Source organism: Arachis hypogaea, chromosome 1 (genome assembly GCF_003086295.3).
Source record: "Arachis hypogaea cultivar Tifrunner chromosome 1, arahy.Tifrunner.gnm2.J5K5, whole genome shotgun sequence".
Taxonomy (NCBI): Eukaryota; Viridiplantae; Streptophyta; class Magnoliopsida; order Fabales; family Fabaceae; genus Arachis; species Arachis hypogaea.
Window position 1 is genome coordinate 50,959,718 of NC_092036.1, and position 20,395 is coordinate 50,980,112.

At 37.2% G+C, this 20,395-nt stretch overlaps 1 non-coding gene across 1 annotated transcript; it reads left to right on the forward strand.

Moving 5' to 3' along the window:
• Positions 1 to 15,715: 15,715 nt before the first annotated feature.
• On the forward strand, positions 15,716 to 15,824 carry LOC112717179 (small nucleolar RNA R71). Its single transcript, XR_003160598.1, has one exon. It is a non-coding gene; the product is annotated as a small nucleolar RNA R71 (small nucleolar RNA).
• Positions 15,825 to 20,395: the final 4,571 nt, after the last annotated feature.

A 20,395-nucleotide genomic window follows, 5' to 3' on the forward strand; every position in this document is an offset into this window, starting at 1 on the left:
AACTTTGGGAAGCCAGATTATATACCCTGTTTCTGACAGCCCTTGGGTGAGTCCCATGCATGTAGTTTCCAAGAAAGGTGAGATGACAGTGATAAAAAATGAAAAGAATGAGCTGATTCCCACAAGGAACTTCACTGGATGGCAGATGCGTATTGATTACAGAAGGCTCAACATTGCAACAAGAAAATATTACTTTCCCTTACCTTTCATTGATCAAATGCTTGAGAGGTTAGCCGATCATGCTTTTTATTATTTTCTTGATGGATATTCTGGCTATAACCAAATTGTAGTGGACCCTCAAGACTAAGAGAAAACGGCATTCACATGCCCCTTTGGAGTCTTTGCTTACCAGAGGATGTGGTTTCGACTCTGTAATGCCCCAGCGACTTTTTAGAGGTGTATGCTTTCAATTTTTTTATATGGCTAAAAATTTTATTGAGGTATTTATGGATGATTTTTTATTTTTGATAATTCTTTTAAATCCTGCCTTAAGCATCTGTCCCTAGTCTTGAAACAGTATTAAGAGTCAAACCATGTTTTAAATTGGAAGAAATGTCATTTTATGGTTACTAAAAGTATTGTTCTTGGGCACTGGATTTCAAGCAAAGGAATTGACATTGATAGAGCTAAGGTGGAGGTGATTGAAAAATTACCACCACAAACTAATGCTAAGGCAGTTAGGAGTTTCTTAGGTCATGCAAAATTTTACAGAAGGTTTATAAAGAATTTTTCTAAAATTGCTAAACCATTGAGCAACCTCTTGGTTGCTGATGTTCCTTTTAACTTTGATAATGACTGTTTACATGCCTTTGAAAATCTGAAAGCAAACTATGTCTCTGCTCCCATCAAAGCTCCTCCTAATTGGGATATACCATTCAAATTGATGTTTGATGCCAGTGATTATGCTATAGGGGCTGTCTTGGGACAGAGACAAGACAACTTTATGCATGTCATTTATTATGCTAGCCGTGTACTAAATGTCTCTCAAAAGGATTACACAACTATAGAAAAGGAATTACTAGTTGTTGTATATGTGTTTATACTGACCATGCTGCTCTTAAGCATAGTTATTAAAACCGAACCGGATCAGCCGGTTCGACCAAAAAATCAGTAAACCGAACCCAATATCGGTCTGGTCCAAGCTTCGAACTGCTTAAGGTAGAAAATCAACACGAACCGGTCAAACCCGGAATGAATTGGTGAAAACCAATCAAATTCGGTAAAAACCGGACTGTACCGAATCACTCAGGTCGCAGTTGAAGGAAAACCAACGACGCGTCGACACACCAGCATTCCACCGTGCTCCATATGCTCCATGTCTTGCCAAGTGTGAAGGCTTGTGAATTTTGGAAAATTTTCCAAAATGGCCAACATGGGGTTTAAACCCCTTTACTCTAGAATGCAACAACGATGATTGTACCACCCAGTTGCAGTGTTTTTTACTAATCTATGTACAAATCATGATACATATAACAATCTTTATTTTATTTATATTCAATTTATTTTAATTATAAAGTCACTCATTTTTAAATCAATTATATTTTATTTAACTATAAATTTTATTAAATATATACAAATTAAAAAGATAATAAATAAATTTTATTAATCACAATTTATTTTTTCTTTTCATGATTATATGATATCTATTAATATCTTTTTTTTAATAAATTATATAATAATAGGTAAAACTCACATGCAGTTGTTTTCATATGAAGTTGATAGTTGAAAATCGTTAGATGATATTTAGTCAAACTTGTCAAATCATCTAACGATTCTTAAATATCAACTTTACATGAAAACAACTATATGTGAGCTTTTACCTATAATAACATAATAATAATCATAAACATAAACTAATTAATAAAGTATTAAAATTTGAAAATGATAATTATTTTTATAAAAATAAAATAAAAGTACTTATAATAAAAAATAATTAAATTTTATTTAATTATTTAATTATACCGGGTTAACTGATTCGACTAGTGATCCACCGGTTGAACCAGTGACCAAGTGACCCAGTAACCTAACCGGTTCAATCACCGGTTCGGTTATGATAACTATGCTCTTAAGTACCTTCTAACCAAGCAGGATTCTAAACCAAGATTGATTAGGTAGGTGCTGCTTCTTCAGGAGTTTGACATTGAGATTAAAGATAGAAATAGGTCCAAAAATCAAGTGGTTAACCACCTTTCCTGAATTGAGCCTGTAGATCGGGGAAATGCAACCACCCACTGCTGCGACTAAGACATTCTCGGATGAGCAGTTCTTTCTGATTTAGAGGACTTTGTGGTTTGCAGATATTGCAAACTACAAAGCCATGAGGTTCATCTCCAAGGAGTACACTAACAACAAATTAAAAAGCTTTTAAGTGATGCAAAGTACTACTTGTGGGAAAAACCTTATCTATTTAAGAGATGCTCAGATGGAATTATCCGGCATTGTGTCTTAGATGAGGAAACAAAGAAAATCCTCTGACATTGTCACGGCTCTGAGTATGGAGGCCACTTTGGTGGTGAAAAGATGGCTACTAAGGTCCTTCAGAGCGGTTTTTATTGGCTGACTCTCTTCAGAGACTCCAGAGCATTTGTGAAAAACTGTGACAAGTGTTAGAGAATTCAGAATTTCCCTATCAACCATGAGATGCCACAGTGGGGGATTCTAGAGATTCAATTGTTTGATGTGTAGGGAATTGATTTCATGGGGCCTTTCATAACACCTTTACTATAAGAATATCATGCTTCCGACTGTGCTACTCTGATAGCAAGGAGTATTATGATGACTTCATATATATAATAATAAAATAGGAGCCTGACTCAAAACTGTATCATAGTTTTCTTTGAAAAATCGAAAAAATATTTTATCTTGAAAACAAGGAAGCATATACATATGTACAAAAGTTCTTACATAAGTAGCTTATGAATATAATATACATACAGAACATAAAAATTCCTATCCCTCTTTTAAAATACAATATTGATGGTGAGGGAATACATAACAGTTAAACTAATATAACAATATAATCGTATAAGCAAAATTGTGATTAAACTCTTTATAAGCTTCTTCGTTCGTCTCCTGAAAAGATAAAGCTGTAGGGGGTTGAGAACCTAACCACACGATCTCACCACGGAGTTTCAGAATTGTCATAAGAAGATATTTAATAAGAAAATCGTTTTCAAGCTCAGTGATTACCGTTGTCTTATGAATCCTTTGAAAACCAATGGTTTAACTATAAAAGAATCCAAAATGTTTCTAAAAGAAATCAGTTAATTAACCACAAATCCAAACTCCCTTTTCAAATAAAAGAATCCTAAAAGTTCCCTAACAGTATGAATGACTAACCTATTCCAAACATAGGTTCATTAAGCCTATGCTGAACTAGTTTGATATTTCATACTTCACTAAGTCTCAGTCAGAAACCAATCACGCAATCAACCAACATTATCATCAATTCAGCACCAAAACTCAATCTCAAAAGTGCCACACCAGAACAAACACAGACAAAATAGACAAGAAAAATACAGGTATAGGTAATAGTTACACTAAGTAGCTCAGATAGCAATTAGAGACAGTTAAACAGTTAGGTAAACCAAAACAAATGCAAACCCAAACAATGCACGCAAATTCATATGATGCATGTCTGTCCTATGGCTAACTATCTCATTTGTCAATTATATAGCCAACCCGACATGTTCGGTAGCTAACCCAGGCATCATCTTCTTGAAAACTGGTGAGTAGTACAGTACCACGATCCTCACCTGGTGGGTGGTAAACCACCTCGATCCCCACCATTTGTGGGTGGTAAATAACCTCGATCCCTACAGACGTTTTCAATTCGAAAGCAACACACACATGGGCGGTAAATAACCATGATCCCCACAAAATAATTTTCTTTAAAATCTGGTGGGCGGTAAATAACCACGATCCCCACAATAATTTCATAACAAATCTGGTAGGCGGTAAATAACCAAGATCCCCACAAAACAATTTTTTTTAAAACCTGGTGGGCGGTAAATAACCACGATCCCCACCACCTGCGGGCAGAATGCCACTACGATCCCCACAAACATTTTAAATTTCAAATGCTTTCTATTTATTAAACATGTTTCATCTCGCTTCAACAATCATAATCAAGTTACTCAAGATATAACACTTTCCGTAATAAACTCAAGCACAATTCATTATCTTATTAACCAATTCAAAATCAACTGTAATTCTTAAATCTACAGTTCTCTAGATAACATTTCAACCAAGCCTCAAATTTTATAAAAATTTTGGCAGCATCTCCTCTAAAATTTGGACTATGCCACCTTTACGGGTCCCACAAAAACCACATTTTCCAACCATTTTTAAACTAGCTTGAATATCAAACATCAAATCCTTTCTAATTTTTAAACCAATTTTGATAATAGATCAGGTTCGATGTCAAACCATTTCAAAATCAATTTATTTCTCTAATTCAATTTATTTCCAATAAATCAAACTCATTTCCAAATCTCAATCATTCTCTAAAATTCGACCCGTTCTAATATCAAATTATTTTCAAATCGAACTAGCTCCAATATTAAATCATTTATAAAATCAAATTAATTCAAAATCAAATCGCTTCCAAAATCAATTCATTTTCATTATCAAATTAATTCCAAAACCAAGAAAAATCACTTTTCATAATAATCAACTAAATAACTTTACAAACCAATTCCTTATCAACAACTGCACACCAATCAAGCAATTAGTAATTAAATCTAGCAAATAACCACATCCACAAGACAAACAGAATCACAGAAATATATTTTTCATTTCAATATCTATTTATAACAACTCTGTAATATGAAATAAATTTTAAGAAAAACCCTACCTCAACTCGTCAGAATTCGAAAGTTATATACCGCGTCAAAACCCCTTTTTCTTGGTCTGTAACCTTGGCAGCCGCAACCTCAATTCCAACCCACTTTCGCAGCAACCACAGCAACTCTAATCACAACATATAATAATCAAAACTCAATCTTATAGCAATTAATGCCATAAAACCTCAGTGACACATATATCGAAAGAGCGATAAAGAGCTTTCGGAGTGAAATAACTCACCGCACAAAAAAATGAACTAAGAACGAAGCAGCGACAGCTCCGACAGTGATTCTGGCTACAGCTGCACAATACTCGATGACCAGATGGCGGACTTGAAGGCAGCAGAAGCTCAGTGCGAAGCTGACGGTGACGATAGGCACGAACGGCGGTGATTCCTACGGTGGAGACGGCGCGATTGGCGGTGCAAATCGTTCTCTCTTTTAACATCTTCTCTCTCGCACAGCTACTTGATGAGCTTTCTCTCTCTCTCTCTGCCCGATCTCTCTCTCATCATCGGTGTTGGCGGCATAAGAACGAAGAACGAAGAATGAAGCAGTGGCAGCTTTGACAGTGATTCCAGCTACACCCGCGCAATACCCAGTGACCAGATGGCGGATTTGAAGGCAGCAAAAGCTCAGCACAAAGCTGACAGTGACGAGAGGCACGAACGGCGGCAATTTTTGCGTCAGAGACGGTGCGATTGGCGGCACAAATCGTTCTCTTTCTTTGCATCTTCTTTCTCGCACAGCTCCTTGACGAGCTTTCTCTCTCTCTGCCCGATCTCTCTCACTCATCGTTGGCGTTGGCAGCATTGGCAGGATGGCTCGATGGTGGCTGGGCTTGGCATTTGGCTTCGACAGCGGCAGCCCAGAGACGGCAGCGACAGCAACGCCGCCCTTCCCTCGCGTGCGCACCGTTTCTTCTCTCTTCCTCGGCTTGTAGCACAGCTATCCATCCATTCTTTGCTTTCTTTCTTTTCTTTTCAGTAGCCATGAGTGTGTGTGTGTGTGTGTGTGTGTGTGTGTGTGTGTGTGTGTGTGTGTGTGTGTGTGTGTGTGTGTGTGTTTATCGTGCTTCTGATTGAGGGAGAGTGAGAAAAGGGGGAATTGGGTTTCGAAGGTGAGTGAGGTGAGTGAATATGAGTGGCGACAAGGGGTTAGGGTTAGTGAGTCCCAATTTGGGGATTTAGGGTTAATAGATTAGGATAATTTTAATAAAATTAGGGTATAATGCATAAATTTAAAATATAATTCAATCCCCTTAAAGTTACATTAAAAATATTACTTAATTCTCAATTTACTAATTGACTTTTAATCAAGTATTATAATTTAAAATTAGAGATATTATAATTAAGTTTCTTTGTTTATAAAAATTAAAGTATCAAATTCAAAAATCTCAATTAAATTAAAATGGACTCATAATAAGAATTTTCAAAAATTATGGGTCTTACACCTTTCCCAACCTCATACTCAAACACCTATATCTTAGTGGCGGTTGATTATGTGTTTAAGTGGGTGGAAGCTGTGGCTTTACCCATTAACGATGCCAAAGTGGTGCTGAGATTCTTGCAGAAATATATTTTCAGCCGGTTTGGTGACCCAAAGACACTTGTTAGTGATGGAGGAAGCCACTTCTGCAACAGACAGTTGGACTCACTTCTGTAGAGATATGGAGTTCGTCATAAGATGGCAACCCCCTATCACCTACAGACAAGTGGACAGGTTGAAGTCTTCAACAGGGAATTCAAGAGAATCCTAGAGAAGACTGTGAGCACTTTAAGAAAGGACTGAGCAAGGATGCTTGATGATTGGTGCACGAAACTGACTCCGCGCGTTTTGCACAGATAGACCGGCAAGTATACCGGGTCATCTAAGTAATACCTCAGGTGAGTGAGGGTCGATCCCACGGAGATTGTTGGTTTGAGCAAGCAATGGTTACCTTGCAGATCTTAGTCAGGCGGATAGAAAATATATTTGTCACGAGAAAATGCATAAAATAGATAAATGAATAAAATGTTACTAGATAAATGTGAAATTAATGGTATGAGAATGGTTGAGGCTTCAGAGATGCTTCATCCTTCTGGATTAACTTTTCTCACCATATACTCTAACTTCTGATTGATTCATTCCATGGCAGGCTGTATATGATTAACGCCGGGTCAGCGATCATTAATCTCCTCTGCTTCAGATCAAACGTCGGGTCAGCGGTCATCCAATCTGAATGGGGGTGAAGCTCTAGCAGTCCATTTCCTTGGTGATCCTACTCAAAACGCCATAGACAAGGTCAGATCTTCCGAATAAGAGAATGCTGCTCCTTTGGTTCTAGCCTATACCACAAAAGCCCTAATTGCCCCGCACCTTGACCGAACTGATGTCTCGAGAAGTCCCCAATGAAGCCATGGATTAGCCGTCTAAGAGATGTATAATCAAGTTGGTGGTTCAATACTATCCCGTCAAGGACTTGCAAGAACCCATGTGAAATTGGGATGATAGTTAAGTTACACTCCCAATCCATTAGAATGAAGAACGAAGATACATCTTAGAATAGAATCAAGCATAGATGGAAGTAGAATAGTGATATTATTAATTCATGAGAATTAGCAGAGCTCCTAACCTTAACCTTAGGAGGTTAGTGACTCATATTGTACAAAGGAACAATGTAATTCGAAAATATGGCATAAAGTCTTGAACAAGGGTGATCATTGTTCTATATATACTAATCCAATAACTAAGGATTGCAGGAAATAAGATAAAATGGTCTATTAGTGCGAAAATCCATTTCTAGGGACCACTTAGTGAGTGTTTGGGCTGAACTTGAGTGAAATCCATGAGCTAGACCCTTCTTGGGAATTGAACGCCAGCATTGGACTCCCTTTTAGGCGTTTGGATGCCAGCTACTCCACTTTGGGCGTTGGACAACAAGACTGGGGCTGGTGGCTGATGAATGGATTTTTTACGGTCTAGAATTTCACAAATGAATTCTCGTTGCAAGTATAGTTTCTAAACCAATCAATAATCCTTTCATACAAAAAGTTGTTTGTGACTAGTACAAACCCCTAAAATTTATAAACCGAAGTATTGAACCTCAGGTCGTTCTCCCTAGGAATTGCAATAAAGTTCCTTGCTATTGGTTATGAGGTATGTTTGGGGTTTTTAAGATATTAGACAAAGAATGTAAATTACAAGGAAAATAAAATAAACTAACAACTAACAAAGCTCTTGGCAAGATATGAGAACTAGAAATCCTATCCTAGTTATCCTCCTCAATTATGACCACAAATTGTTCATTGCTCCCACTTAGTTAACCTCTAACCATGGAGGAAAGTCAAGTGGATGAATCAATTTGATTCCTCAAGTCCTAATCAACTCCTAAAGGAGATACTAGTGTTAGAGGCATTCAAATCAATTAGCAACTTCTAATTATCAATCAACAAAGGAATTAGATAACTCAAGAGTCACTAATTACTCAACCAAAGCCAAGAGGAACAAAATCTATACTAAAATCCAACCAAGCATTTCATCAAACACTTGGAAGGTACAAAAGAAAAGCAAAGCAAATTGACAACAAGAATAGAATCTAACAACAATTATTGCAAGGAATTAACAACAAAATATAAAAAGAAACACAATTATTATGAATTACCTCAAATTGAATTGAAAGAAAAGAGAAGGAACAAGAGTAGATCTACAACAAAGTATAAAAACAAAGTAGGAGGGATTACAACAAAAGAATAGAAGAATGATGATTGCAACAACAAGTAATTAAAGAGTAAAAGTAGATGGAAGCAAAGATTAAAATCTAGATCTAAGAAATTCTAACCTAATCCTAATCGTAATTCTAGAGAGAAGAGAGAGCTTCTCTCTCTAGAAACTAACTCTAACTACTTCTAAAACTGAACTATGACTAATGATCAAAAGTATCCTGATTCCTCTTCAATCCTTGGCTTAAATAGCATCAGAAATGAGTAGGATTGGGCCCACAAGGCTTCTAAAATCGCTGGCCATGAGTTGCATTAAGTGGATCATGTGCCACCATCGGCGCGTCCACGCACTGTACGCATACGCACCCCTATACGCGATGCAACTATGGCAAATCTTATATCGTTTCGAAGCCCCAGATGTTAGCTTTCCAACGCAACTAGAACCGCCTCATTTAGATCTTTGTAGCTCATGTTATGGTCATTTGAGTGCAAAGTGGTCAGCTTGACAGCTTTTGCGATTCCATCATTTCTTCATGAGTTCTCCATTTCTACATGCTTTTTCTTGATTCCCTTGGTCCAATCCTTGCCTCCTAAATCTGAAATCACTTAGCAAACATATCATGGCATCTAATAGAATCAAGGAGAATTAGATTTAGCTATTTTAAGTCCTAAAAAGCATGTTTTCAATCTTAAGCGCAATTAAAGGAGAATTTACAAAACCATGCTATTTCATTGGATACTTGGGAGAAAATTTGACAAACCCTCTAAATTCAACACAAGATAAACCTTAAAAACGGGGTTTATCAGTGGCTGGCGTTGAACGTCAGTTTTGGACCTTTATTTTCAAAGCAAAGTATAAACTATTATATATTTCTGGAAAGCCTTAGATGTTAGCTTTACATAGCTGTTAAGAGTGCTCCATTTAGACTTCTGTAGCTCTAAAAATGCTCCTTCGAATGCAAAGAGGTCAGATCCTGATAGCTTCTGCAGGCTTTTCTCTGTCTCTGAATCAGACTTTTGCTCAAGCTCTTCAATTTCAGCCAGAAAATACCTGAAATCATCATAAAATACAAAAACTCAAAGTAGAATCCAAAAATATGAATTTTGCACTAAAGCCTATGAAAATATAATAAAACTTACATACTAAAAATTATATGAAAATGATGCCAAAAAGCATATAAAATATTCGCTCATCAATGATGCTCTCTGAGCATACCAGACTGCATTTAAGACCCTGATTCTTTTGCGTTTGTCATCACGCCCAACAATCGTGAGTTTGAAGCTCGTCACAGTCATTCAATCCCGGAATCCTACTCGAAATACCACAGAAAAGGTTAGACTTTCCAGATTCCCATGAATGCCGCCATCAATTCTAGCTTATACCACGAAGATTCTGATTAAGGAATCTAAGAGATATGCGCCTGGTCTAAGGTAGAACGGAAGTGGTTGTCAGTCACGCGTTCATAGGTGAGAATAATGATGAGTGTCATGGATCATCACCTTCATCATGTTGAAGTGCAACGAATATCTTAGAATAAGAACAAGCGGAATTGAATAGAAAATAGTATTGCATTGAAACTCGAGGTACAGCAGAGCTCCACACCCTTAATCTATGGTGTGTAGAAACTCCACCGTTGAAAATACATAAGTGATGAAGGTCCAGGCATGGTCGAATGGCCAGCTCCCAAACGTGATCAAAATATCAAAAAAATACAATCAAAGACTAGACTATCAAAGACGTGTAAAAAGTTCTATTTATACTAAACTAGCTACTAGGGTTTACAGAAGTAAGTAATTAATGCATAAATCCACTTCCGGAGCCCACTTGGTGTATTTTTGGGCTGAGCTTGATCTTTACACGAGTTGAGGCTTATCTTGGAGTTGAACGCCACATTGTAACGTGTTTTTGGCGTTCAACTCTGGTTCGTGACGTGTTTCTGGCGTTTGACTCCAGAATGCAGCATGGAACTGGCGTTGAGCGCCAGTTTACATCATCTAATCACGAATGAAGTATGAACTATTATATATTACTGGAAAGCTTTGGATGTCTAATTTCCAACGTCGTTGAGAGTGCTCCATTTGGAGTTCTGTAGCTCTAGAAAATCCATTTTGAGTGTAGGGAGGTCAGAATCCAACATCATCAGCAGTCCTTTGTCAGCCTTTTATCAGAGTTTTGCTCAGGTCCCTCAATTTCAGCCAGAAATTACCTGAAATCATAGAAAAACACAAAAACTCATAGTAAAGTCTAGAAATGTGAATTTAGCATAAAAACTAATGAAAACATCCCTAAAAGTAACTAGATCCTACTAAAAACTACCTAAAAACAATGCCAAAAAGCATATAAATTATCCGCTCATCACACCACCAAACTTAAATTGTTGCTTGTCCCCAAGCAACTGAAAATAAATTAGGATAAAAAGAAGATAATATACTATAAATCCCAAAATATCAATGAATATTAATTCTAATTAGATGAGCGGGACTTGTAGCTTTTTGCTTCTGAACAGTTTTGGCATCTCACTTTTTTCTTTGAAGTTTAGAATGATTGGCATCTATAGGAACTTAGAATTTCAGATAGTGTTATTGATTCTCCTAGTTAAGTTTGTTGATTCTTGAACACAGCTACTTTTATGAGTCTTGGCCGTGGCCCTAAGCATTTTGTTTTCCAGTATTACCACCGGATACATAAATGCCACAGACACATGACTGGGTGAATCTTTTCAGATTGTGACTCAGCTTTGCTAAAGTCCCCAGTTAGAGGTGTCCAGAGCTCTTAAGCACACTCTTTTTACTTTGGATCACGACTTTAACCACTCAGTCTCAAGCTTTTCACTTGGACCTGCATGCCACAAGTACATGGTTAGGGACAACTTAATTTAGCCACTTAGGCCTGGATTTTATTTCCTTGGGCCCTCCTATCCATTGATGCTCAAAGCCTTGGATCCTATTTACCCTTGCCTTTTGGTTTTAAGGGCTATTGGCTTTTTCTGCTTGCTTTTTCTTTTTCTTTCTAATTTTTTTCGCCCCTTTTTTTCTTTTTTTTTCACAAGCTTTTACTTTTTCACTACTTTTTCTTGCTTCAAGAATCAATTTTCATGATTTTTCAGATTGTCAATAACATTCTCTTTGTTCATCATTCTTTCAAGAGCCAACAATTTTAACATTCATAAACAACAAGATCAAAATTATGCACTGTTCAAGCATTCATTCGGAAAACAAAAAGTATTGTCACCACATCAATATAATTAAACTAAATTCAAGGATAATTTCGAAATTCATGTATTTCTTGTTCTTTTGAATTAGGAACATTTTTCATTTAAGAGAGGTGAATGATTCATGGAATTGTTTATAGCCTTAAGACATAGTTACTAAATACTAATGATCATGTAACAGAGACACAAATATAGATGACATAATAAGCATAAAAACTGAAAAACAGAAAAATAAGAACAAGAAATGAATCCACCTTAGTGATGGTGGCGCTTTCTTTTTGAAGAACCAATGATGTCCTTGAGTTCTTCTATGTCTCTTCCTTGCCTTTGTTGCTCCTCCCTCATTGCTCTTTGATCTTCTCTAATTTCATGGAGAATGATGAAGTGCTCTTGATGTTCCACCCTTAATTGATCCATATTGTAACTCAAATCTTCAAGAGAAGTGTTGAGTTATTCCCAATAGTTGTTGGGAGGAAAGTGCATCCCTTGAGGCATCTCCGGGATTTCTTGGTGATGAGCTTCCTCATACGTCTCTTGGGTTCCATGAGTGGGCTCTCTTGTTTGCTCCATCCTTTTCTTAGTGATGGGCTTGTCCTCCTCAATGGGGTTGTCTCCTTCTATGATGACTCCAGCTGAGTAACATAGATGGCAAATAAGATGAGGAAAAGCTAGCATTGCCAAAGTAGAGGGTTTATTGGCTATTTTGTAGAATTCAAGGGAGATAACTTCATGAAATTCTACTTTCTCTCCAATCATGATGCTATGGATCATGATGGCCCGATCCACAGTAACTTCAGATCGGTTGCTAGTGGGGATGATGGAAGCGTTGGATGAACTCCAACTATCCTCTAGCCACAGGCTTGAGGTCCAGTCTTTTTAATTGAACCGTCTTGCCTTTGGAGTCTCTTTTCCATTGATCTCCTTCAACACATATGTCCCTAAGGACTTGGTCCAACCATTGATCAAAGTTGACCCTTCTTGTGTAGGGGTGTGCATCTCCTTGCATCATGGGCAAGTTGAATGCCAACCTCACATTTTTTGGACTAAAATCTAAGTATTTCCCCCGAACCATTGTAAGATAGTTCTTTGGATTCGGGTTCATACTTTGATCATGGTTCCTAGTGATCCATGCATTGGCATAGAACTCTTGAACCATCAAGATTCCGACTTGTTGAATGGGGTTGGTTAGAACTTCCCAACCTCTTCTTTGAATCTCATGTTGGGTCTCCGGAAACTCATTTTTCTTGAGCTTGAAAGGGACCTCAGGGATCACTTTCTTCTTAGCCACAACATCATAGAAGTGGTCTTGATGGGCTTTGGAGATGAATCTCTCCATCTCCCATGACTCGGAGGTGGAAGCTTTTGTCTTCTCTTTCTCTTTTCTAGAGGTTTCTCCGGCCTTAGGTGCCATCAATGGTAATGGAAAAACAAAAAGCTTATGCTTTTACCACACTAAACTTAAAATATTGCTCTCCCTCGAGCAAGAGAAGAAAGAAAAGAAGAAGAAGAAGAGAAAATATGGAGGAGAGTGTGGGAGGTGTATTCGGCCAATGTGTAGAAGAAGGGGTGGTGTTGTGTGAAATTTAAGAAGAATAGAGGGGTTTATATAGTGAGGGGAGAGGAAGTAGGTTCGGCCATTTAGGGTGGGTTTTGGGTGGGAAAAAAATTTGAATTTTGAAGGTAGGTGGGGTTTATGGGGAAGAGTGTTTATTGGAAAGAGAGGATAAATGTTGAGAAGGGGGGAGAATATGGTAGGTGGGGATCCTGTGGGGTCCGCAGATCCTGAGGTGTCAAGGATTTACATCCCTGCACCAATTAAGCATGTACAATGCCTTTGCATGCAATTCTGGCATTTAAACGCCGAAGTGATGCATGTTCTGGGCGTTCAACCCCCATGTGTAGCATGTTTCTAGCGTTGAACGCCAGTTCCATGCTTGTTTCTGGCGTTCAGCGCCAGCTCTCCTCAGGGTGCATTTCTGGCGTTTGAATGCCAGGGTGTTGCTTGTTTTTGGCGTTCAACGCCACATTCATGCTCTGTTTTGGCATTGAACGCCAGATAGATGCTCCTTACTGGCGTTTAAACGCCAGTAAGTCCTTCCTCCAGGGTGTGATTTTTCTTCTGCTATTTTTTAATTTATTTTAAATTTTAATAGTTTTTTCGTGACTCCACATGATCATGTACCTAATAAAACATAAAAGAATGAAAAAATAAAAATAAATTTAGATAAATAAAAATTGGGTTGCCTCCCAATAAGCGCTTCTTTAATGTCAATAGCTTGATAGTGGGCTCTCATGGAGCCTCACAGGTGATTAGGTCAATGTTGTATAGTCCCAACACCAAACTTAGGGTTTGGTTGTGGGGATTCAACACCAAACTTAGAGTTTAACTGTGGGGGCTTTGTTTGACTCTGTACTGAGAGAAGCTCTGCATGCTTACTCTCCCTTGTTATAGAAGGATAGCCGTGTGCCTTAAACACAAGGTAGTCCCCATTTAATTGAAGGACTAATTCTCCTCTGTTAACATCTATCACAGCTTCTGCTATGGCTAGGAAAGGTCTTCCAAGGATGATGCATTCATCCTTCTCCTTCCTAGTGTCTAAGATTATGAAATCAGCAGGAATGTAAAGGCCTTTAACCTTTACTAACACGTCCTCTACTAATCCATAAGCTTGTCTTACTGACTTGTCTGCCAATTGTAATGAGAATAAGGCAGGCAGTACCTCAATGATCCCCAGTTTTTCCATTACAGAGAGTGGCATAAGATTTATGCCTGACTCTAGGTCACACAGAGCTTTCTCAAAGGTCATAGTGCCTATAGTAAAGGGTATTACGAATTTGCCAGGATCTTGTCTCTTTTGAGGTAAAGTTTGCTGAACCCATGTATCAAGTTCACTAATAAGCAAGGGAGGTTCACCTTCCTAAGTCTCTTTACCAAATAACTTGGCATTCAGCTTCATGATGGCTCCTAGATATTTAGCAACTTGCTCTCCAGTTACATCTTCATCCTCTTTAGAGGAAGAATAATCTTTAGAGCTCATGAATGGCAGAAGGAGATTTAATGGAATCTCTATGGTCTCTATATGAGACTCAGATTCCTTTGGATCCTCAATAGGGAACTCCTTCCTGCTTGAGAGATGTCCCATGAGATCTTCCTCATTGGGATTCACGTCCTCTCCCTCCTTCTTGCATTTGGCCATGTTGAGTATATCAATGGCCTTGCACTCTCTCTTTGGATTCTCTTCTATATTACTTGGGAGAGTACTAGGAGGGGTTTCAGTAACTTTCTTACTCAGCTGGCCCACTTGTGCCTCCAAATTTCTAATGGAGGATCTTATTTCACTCATGAAACTTAAAGTGGCCTTAGACAGATCAGAGACTAGATTAGCTAAATTAAAAGTGCTTTTCTCAAGATTCTCTGTCTGTTGCTGAAAAGATGATGGAAAAGGCTTGCTATTACTGAGCCTAGTTCGTCCACCATTATTAAAGCCTTGTTGAGGCTTTTGTTGATCCTTCCATGAGAAATTTGGATGATTTCTCCATGATGAATTGTAGGTGTTTCCATAAGGTTCACCTAAGTAATTTACCTCTGCTATTGCAGGGTTCTCAGGATCATAAGCTTCTTCTTCAGAAGAGGCCTCTTTAGTACTGTTGGATGCATGTTGCCATCCATTCAGACTTTGAGAAATCATGTTGACTTGCTGAGTCAACATTTTGTTCTGAGCCAATATGGCATTCAGAGCATCAATCTCAAGAATTCCCTTCCTTTGAGGCGTCCAATTATTCACAGAATTCCTCTCAGAAGTGTACATGAACTGGTTATTTGCAACCATGTCAATAAGTTCTTGAGCTTCTGCAGGCGTTTTCTTTAGGTGAATGGATCCACTTGCAGAATGGTCCAATGACATCTTAGAGAACTCAGACAGATCATAATAGAATATATCCAGAATCGTCCATTCTGAAATCATGTTAGAAGGACACCTTTTGGTCATCTGCTTGTATCTTTCCCAAGCTTCATAGAGGGATTCACCATCTTTTTGTTTGAATGTCTGAACATCCAATCTAAGCTTGCTCATCTTTTGAGGAGGAAAGAATTTAGCCAAGAAGGTCGTGACCAGCTTATCCCAAGAGTCCAGGCTATCCTTAGGTTGTGAATCCAACCATGTTCTAGCTCTGTCTCTTACAACAAAAGGGAAAAGCATAAGCCTGTAGACTTCAGGATCTACTCCATTCGTCTTTACAGTCTCACAGATCTGCAAGAACTCAGTTAAAAACTGATAGGGATCTTCTGATGGAAGTCCATAAAACTTGCAGTTTTGTTGTATTAGAGCAACTAATTGAGGTTTCAGCTCAAAATTGTTTGCTCCAATGGCAGGAATTGAGATGCTTCTTCTATCAAACTTGGAAGTAGGTGTAGTATAATCACCAAGCATCCTTCTTGCATTATTGTTGTTGGGTTCGACTGCCATCTCCTTTTCTTGTTCAAAAATTTCAGCAAGGTTGTCTTTGGATTGTTGTAATTTAGCTTCTCTTAGTTTCCTCTTTAGAGTCTTTTCAAGTTCTGGATCAGCTTCAACAAGAATGCCTTTTTCCTTGTTCCTGCTCATATGAAAGAGAAGAGAACAGAAAAAGAAGAAGAATCCTCTATGTCACAGTAAAGAGGTTCCTTATTATTAGTAGAAGAAGAAAGGGAATAAGAAGAATGGAGAATCCAAACACAAGGGTAAGGATAGAGGTAGTGATTTGAGATGAAGATAAGTGTTAGTGAATAAATAAATAAATAGAGGAAGATGAGAGAGAGAGAATTCGAAAATTAATTTTGAAAAGCAGTTAATGATTTTCGAAAATTAAAGGTGAGATAGAATTAAAATTTAAAACAATTAGTTAATTTAAAAAGAATTTTGAAAAAGGGATGAGATATTTTCAAAAATTAAGAGGGAGAATTAGTTAGGTGGTTTTGAAAAAGATAAGAAACAAACCAAAAGTTAGTTAGTTAGTTGAAAAAGATATTAAAATCAAATTTGAAAAGATAAGAAGATAAGAAGTTAAGAAGTTAGAAAAGATATTTTAAAATCAAATTTTTGAAAAAGATAAAATTTTGAAAAAGATATGATATAAAAGATATGATTAAAAAGATATGGTTGGAAAAGATTTAATTTTTAAAATTAAAATTAATTACTTAACTAACAAGAAACTAAAAGATAAGATTCTAGAATTTAAAGATTTGAACCTTTCTTAACAAGAAAGTAACAAACTTCAAATTTTTGAATCAATCATATTAATTGTTAGCATAATTTTCGAAAATAAAGATAAAATTAAGAAAAAAAATTTTTGAAAAATAGTCTAAAACATTAAATTTTCGAAAATTAAATAAAAAATGAAAAAGATTGATTTTTGAAAAAGTTTTGAAAAGATAAGATTTTTAAAATTTAAAAATTTGACTTGCCTTACAAGAAACAACTAATTTTAAAATTTTTTGACTAAGTCAACCCAAATTTTCAAAATTTTGAGAGAAAAAAGGTAAAGATATTTTTTTATTTTTGAATTTTTAATGATGAGAGAGAAAAACACAAATATGACCCAAAACATGAAAATTTTGGATCAAAGCCAATGATGCATGCAAAAACACTATGAATGTCAAGATGAACACTAAGAACACTTTGAGGATCATGATGAATATCAAGAACATATTTTTGAAAAATTTTTTATGCAAAGAAAACATGCAAGACACCAAAATTAGAAATCTTTAATGCATGGACACTATGAATGCAAAAAAGCATATGAAAAACAATAAAAGACACAAAACAAGAAAACATCAAGATCAAACAAGAAGACTTAACAAGAACAACTTGAAGATCATGAAGAACACCATGAATGCATGAATTTTCGAAAAATAATGCATAAATTTTTAAAAACATGCAATTGACACCAAACTTAAAAATTGATCAAGACTCAAACTAGAAACACAAAATATTTTTGGTTTTTTTATGATTTTATGATTTTTTTGGATTTTCTTTTATTTTTTTTCGAAAAACATATAGAAAAAAAAAAGAAAATAAGAAATCCAAAATTTTTAATAAGAATTCCAAGAATCTTTCAATATTAGCCTAAATCTCCAATCCAAGGGTTAGGCATGGCTTAATAGCCAGCCAGCTTTAGAAGATATAAATCAGGCATGTAACAACTGATATTCCAATTAACTTGCCTCTATGCTGATGGTTTTGAAGCCTCAATCCAATTGAGTTGGACATGGCTTTACAGCCAGCCAAGCTTCAACATACTTTATGAAACACTAGAATTCATTCTTAAAAATTTTGAATAATTTTTTCGAAAACAAAGAAAAAATTTTAAAAAATATTTATGAAAACTTTTTTGAGAAGAAAAATAAAAAGAAAATTACCTAATCTGAGCAACAAGACGAACCGTCAGTTGTCCATACTCAAACAATCCCCGGCAACGGCGCCAAAAACTTGGTGCACGAAATTGTGATCATCAACAATGGTGCCAATAACTTGGTAGTGCTCTCAAACGTGAATCACACTTAGTCACAACTCCGCACAACTAACCAGCAAGTGCACTGGGTCGTCCAAGTAATACCTTACGTGAGTAAGGGTCAATCCCACGGAGATTGTTGGTATGAAGCAAGCTATAGTCATCTTGTAAATCTCAGTTAGGCGGATAGTAAATGTTATGGAGTTTTCGAATAATAATAATAATAAATAAGCAGAAAATAAAGATAGAGTTACTCATGTAATTCAATGGTGGGAATTTTAGATAAGTGTCTGGAGATGCTTGTCCCTGTTGGATCTCTGCTTTCCTACTGCATTCCTTCAATCCTTCTTATTCCTTTCCATGACAAGCTATATGTAGGGCATCACCGTTGTCAATGGCTACATCCCATCCTCTCAGTAAAAATGGTCCAAATGCTTTGTCACAGCACGGCTAATCATCTATCGGTTCTCGATCATGTTGGAATAGAATCCCTTGATTCTTTTGCGTTTGTCATCACGCCCAACAATCGCGAGTTTGAAGCTCGTCATAGTCATTCAATCCCGGAATCCTACTCGGAATACCACAGACAAGGTTAGACTTTCTGGATTCCCATGAATGCCGCCATCAATTCTAGCTTATACCACGAAGATTCTGATTAAGGAATCCAAGAGATATGCGCCCGGTCTAAGGTAGAACGGAAGTGGTTGTCAGTCACGCGTTCATAGGTGAGAATAATGATGAGTGTCACGGATCATCACCTTCATCATGTTGAAGTGCAACGAATATCTTAGAATAAGAACAAGCGGAATTGAATAGAAAATAGTAGTAATTGCATTGAAACTCGAGGTACAGCAGAGCTCCACACCCTTAATCTATGGTGTATAGAAACTCCACCGTTGAAAATACATAAGTGATGAAGGTCTAGGCATGGCCGAATGGCCAGCCCCCAGACGTGATCAAAAGATCAAAATAATACAATCAAAGACTAGACTATCAAAGACGTGTAAAAAGTTTTATTTATACTAAACTAGCTACTAGGGTTTACAAAAGTAAGTAATTGATGCATAAATCCACTTCCAGGGCCCACTTGATGTATATTTGGGCTGAGCTTGATCTTTACACGAGCTGAGGCTTATCTTGGAGTTGAACGCCAAGTTGTAACGTGTTTTTGGCGTTCAACTCTGGTTCGTGACGTGTTTCTGGCGTTTGACTCCAGAATGCAGCATGGAACTGGCATTGAGTGCCAGTTTATGTCATCTAATCACGAATAAAGTATGAACTATTTATATTTCTGGAAAGCTCTGGATGTCTACTTTCCAACGCAGTTGAGAGCATGCCATTTGAAGTTCTGTAGCTCCAGAAAATCCATTTCGAGTGCAGGGAGGTCATAATCCAATAGCATCAGCAGTCCTTTGTCAGCCTTTTATCAGAGTTTTGCTCAGGTCCCTCAATTTCAGCCAGAAATTACCTGAAATCATAGAAAAACACAAAAACTCATAGTAAAGTCCAGAAATGTGAATTTAGCATAAAAACTAATGAAAACATCCTTAAAAGTAACTTGATCCTACTAAAAACTACCTTAAAACAATGCCAAAAAGCGTATAAATTATCCGCTCATCAGACCCCCTATAGGGTTGTCCCTGTACCAGTTAGTATATAGTAAGGCCTCTCACTTGCCAGTGGAGTTGGAGCACAGAGCATATTGGGCAATACAGCTCCTGAACTTTGATGCCAAGGCTGCAGAAGAAAAAAGGCTGCTCTAACTAAATAAGCTTGATGAGTTACGAGCATCTGCTTATGACAATGCCAAGCTCTATAAAGAGAAGACCAAGATGTGGCATGACAAGAAGATAGCCACAAGAGCTTTTGAGCCAGGCCAGCAAGTTTTATCGTTCAATTCAAGGCTCTAGCTCTTTCCCGGGAAGCTGAAGTCATGTTGGTTCAGACCTTTTGTGGTAAGCAAAGTATCACCGTATGGTCACGTGGAACTTTAGGAATAGAATTCTGATAAACTATTCTTAGTCAATGGCCAGAGGTTGAAGTATTATCTTAGAGGCGAGATCGATCGCTAAAGGTCCACTCATCTACTAACTTAGCAAAACTGACCATCAAGTTAGTGATGGTAAAGAAGCACTTGTTGGGAGGCAAC